The sequence below is a fragment of the Kryptolebias marmoratus genome, linkage group LG9, assembly GCF_001649575.2.
Source record: "Kryptolebias marmoratus isolate JLee-2015 linkage group LG9, ASM164957v2, whole genome shotgun sequence".
In the NCBI taxonomy this organism is placed as follows: domain Eukaryota; kingdom Metazoa; phylum Chordata; class Actinopteri; order Cyprinodontiformes; family Rivulidae; genus Kryptolebias; species Kryptolebias marmoratus.
In genome coordinates, this window is record NC_051438.1 from 29,615,255 (window position 1) to 29,619,630 (window position 4,376).

The 4,376-nt window shown below is 43.2% G+C and overlaps 1 protein-coding gene across 2 annotated transcripts in view; it reads right to left on the reverse strand.

Annotated features, from left to right (window-relative positions):
- Positions 1–2,727, reverse strand: part of abca1b (ATP-binding cassette, sub-family A (ABC1), member 1B) — a 33,193-nt gene extending 30,466 nt beyond the window's left edge. For both annotated transcript variants that reach the window (XM_025011084.2, XM_025011083.2), the window contains exon 1: positions 2,500–2,727. The gene's annotated coding sequence lies outside the window, so the exon portion shown is untranslated. The remainder of the gene's footprint in view (positions 1–2,499) is intronic.
- Positions 2,728–4,376: the final 1,649 nt, after the last annotated feature.

Sequence of the window (4,376 nt, forward strand, 5' to 3'; positions counted from 1 at the left end):
CCCCCCCCCCCATCTGTTTACACAGTGATCGAAGGACCCTGCGGCTCCTGATTAAATCAAACTGATCCAGACCTGCAGAGACCAAAACCACCAGGATCAGAACACACCAACGGTCCAGGTCTCAGGTCCTGATCCGGTCCTCTTCACATCGCCCTTCTGAGGTCTTCAAAATGATCCGGAGGAATAGTTTGTCTACGAGTTTTAGAAAAAACTGCCTTTTTCACAGACAGGCCCAAGGCTGACCCTGATGAAGTCCAGAACCTAAAACCATTTGGTTTCTGGAGTCGGTACCTGCCTGGTCAACAGCTCTCCAGACCTTCTGAAGGGCTTTCATGTTTTGTCTTTGGACTTTGGCTGCTTTTTCACTCAGTTTGAGTCTTCGTGCCTGAACATCAGGAGATTGTAGCTCTTAGTTCCCAGCAGCCTCAGAGACGATCTGAACCAAAGAAAACCCGGTCTGACAGGAAACAGGACTTCAGCTCCAACAAGGTGATTCTTACAGAGCAGAAAACTGGACAGACTGATCTGCAGAGGGTTCCTAAGAAGACCTGAGGAAACCGAACCGGTGAAGAACAGAAGAAGAGGAACCAGGTCTAATAAAACTCTCTTCAGGAGGTGACCAGGATCTGAACGGCCCAGATCCATTAAAGACCTGAACCAGGACCTGAGAGACCCATCATCATCTGTCAGCTGATCAAACATGATAGTTCCTAAAGTTGGGGTTAGAACTCCCTGCAGATGATCTACAGACATGAAATTAATTTACTGTCAACTCAGCCTCAGCTGTTATGAAAGTGTTTAAATATTTATGACTCAAATAAAATCACAAGGAGAACCGACCGTCGGGTTCTGACTCTCTGAGACTTTTATCCTGTAAATCAAAAGGTTTGAGAACCTCTGACCAGTTTCCAGCTCCAAGAACCGGGCTGAACCGTGAGTCAAAAAGCAGCCAAAGTCCAAAGACCAACTCTGACAGACCTTCAGGGAGTCTGGAGACCTGCTGATCGAAACCACTGAGAGATCACAGAATGATGACCAATCTACAGTCCAACAGGTTTTTACTCACAAACAGACTTTACACACACTAAAAACTGCAGGGGGATTTCGATAACTCGTTGCTGTTGGGTCGTGTTTTCTTCACAGTCAGCCATTTTCAGCCAGAAGTTTATCAAATCAAACCTGACTGGAAGAGGTTCGCTAACTTTCAGAAACTTAAAGAAGGAACACCGATTGGACAGGACGGCACGGAGGGACGGGGGACATTTTGTCCTGATAATATTTAGACATGAGATGCTGTTTTTACAAAGAGTGACGTCATCGAGGAGAATAAAACGGAACATTTAGCAGATAAACACCTACAGACCCATGTTAGAAGGGTTAAATGAACAGAACCAAGCACAGTGTCCGTTCTGCTGCTTTAAGTATCTGGCTGCCATTTTGCTAAATGAAGTTAGCCTTTTGATACTTTTAGGTTTTAGCTAACTTTACCTTTGAGCTGGCCTTTTGCTATTTTTAGCATTTAGCCTTTTACAACTTTTATGCAGTTTTGCTCCTTTTAGCTTTAGGAACTCAGTTTTCTCAGCGTTCTCTCTGCATCTCGTTTAAAAATCTGCTGCCTCTTTAAATAAAACATGAACAGACAAAAAGCAGCTTAAACAACAAACTTCTTAGCAGCTTCAATGAACCAAGGAACATTTCTGTGTTCTGCAGGAAAACCTGATTTTTCTGCTCTGATAAGAATAACATTGTTTCAGATTTCTGCTAGCTCTTAAAAATAAGGAACAAAATGTGCTCCTTATCAGCTTCCTTTTAGTTTCAAACACGAGAAGATTCCTTATTTTACAGGACAGCTGGTAAACAAACTGGACCTCTGCTGTGGGATGGAAGAAGATAACTTGTTAGAAGAGGTTTAACCTGGTTAGTTTAGTTAACTTTAGTTTACATTAGTTTGGTTCCTAAAATAACATTAGTTGGTGCCGAACTGAACTCAACTGATTTAATTCAACAAATTATTCATTTTAACCTCATTTTGGCTCAGAAACTCTAAAACCTGCAGAGGTTTGGCTCGGTCCAAACTGGACTGTTTTTAACCCAGCAGCTTTTAGAGTGTGGTGGTTCTGGATTTGGACCAGAAACCTTCAGAACTAAAAACCCAGAAGTCCAAACCTGGAGTCTTCAAGTGTTCAACAAAACAAGCCAGCAGAACCTCCTGTCTGGGTTCTGGTTCTGGTTCTGTTGGTCAGTGAGACAGACACATGTGGAGCTGCTCGCAGCAGAACCTGATCCTCACGGTCGGACTGGACTCTCAGAACCGTGAGTCCGACATGGACTCACCTGTAGAACCTGCAGAGGGAGCCCCCCAGCGGGCAGACCCGGAACTGCGGTTCTGTCCCACAAACTTTAAAAACTTTTTTAATTAATTAGTTTTTTATGACTCCAACTGATCCGAACCAAACAGACCCGGAACTCTGAGACCCGGTTCGGACCTTCAACACTCACCTCACTCAGGTTCCGCACGAACAGGTTCTAAAGTGAACCCAGAAAGTTCGGTTCTGTAGTGAGATTCCGTCTCTCCTGGTCCCGGTTCTGTCCTCAGAGGATGTCCCGCTCAGACCCACTCCCGGTCTCTGAGTCCTGGTTCAGGTCCGGTTCAGGTCCACTTCAGGCTCCGCTCGGTCCCGGACTCGCAGGTCCCCCTTCCAGCAGGATCTGATCCTCTCAGACTTCAGACCGGGACACAAAACTCACCGGAGTCAATAATCAATAATCAGTCACGCTGCTTCCGCTCTGTCAAAATAAGAGCCTCGTTGGTAACGAACGGAGATTTTCAGAATAAAAGTAAAAAACTCAACTTTGAGCTTCGATTCATTTTTAGAAACAGACCTGAAGAAAGAGTTAGGGTGGTTTCATATTTTATATTTAAATCTACTTCTTTTTTTACATTTTAAGTTTATTTCACAAGATTTAAGGTTAATTTATTTAAAGGGACAATCCGCATTAAAGCTGCTCATTACATGAAGACCTGTAAAATAAATAAAAATCATAAACTGAGAAACAAAATCACAGTTTCTTTCCTCATAATGATGGCCGATGGACCTTTAAATTAAACTTTTATTTACAAACTTTGTGAACAACTATAACAGCCGAAGTGACTGAAAACAGCTGAACAGTGTCCATGAGCCGTTTGGGATGGACAGATTTGATATTTTTTTATGTATTTATGCACATATTTGGTGAGTAAAATATGTAGATAAAAGTACATTGTTTACATTAGGTGTGTACCTGCATTTGAGATGTTTATACCAGTCTGATCAGGTCGGTCAGAACCGCTGCAGGTTTGTTGGTGTGATCAGAGACCGTTTCAGTGACTGATCCCACCACGCTGCTCGTCAACAGAGGCTGCTTGGTGTTTATTTGACCTTTGCCCTCTGCTCCTCTGTGGTGGAAATTCAGAGAAATGAATCAGAGCAGAACAAACAGTTTATTTTAAAACCTGATTAAAAATAGCTTTCAGTCAGATAAAAACACAGAGCATGATGTTCAGGGGATTTAAATCTGGATTTGGGTTCACATATGACTCTGGATTTGGATCTGAATTGGGTTTGGATCTTGTTTTGGGTCTGGATGTGTTTGTGTTCACAGTGACTGGTGAAGGATGGGTTCAGACCCGCTGCTGGTTCCCTTCAGCCTCATTAATGTTCAATAATCCAATTACTAAAAATTCAGAGATTTTCATCAACCACTGTGACCTTTGACCTCCGGCTCAGCTGCAGGGCTCAGGGGATCACCCCTTTTTTATGGAGGATCATTTTCTCAAAACATTTTCAGATTAAACCAAACAAAAATAAATACTGAATCACTTCATCACGACCTTCCTCTGTTAATCAAACTTGACAAATATTTCCAACTTTATTTGTCAAAAATGTATCATTTTAATCCTTTTAGTTAAACTAGAACAGGAAGGACAGATAACCTCCAGTCCAACACAAATATTTAACTCATAAAAGACAATTCCCAGAGTGCACTTCTCTGGGTGAGGATGTTTAAAATGAGATTTAGAAACTCTGAAGTTTGCTGGACTGTGCGCAGAATGTCACAGATCTCTACTTGCGCAAAAACCGGCCCAAAAAGGCAGGCATGACGTCACCGACCACCTCCACACCCCACCCTCACCTCCACTCTGGTCACGGGAGGAAACCCCTCAGAAACAGGTCCGAGTCACACCGCCCTCTGCTGGACACAGACCACACTGCAGCCTCTGCAGCCACACGCCTTCCTTTAAAAAGCAGGACTTGTATGGCGTTACTTTTGTGCCACCAGGTTGAGCGCGCAGTAACACTGATTTGAGAGTACAGACCGCTCAACTCTGACAAACT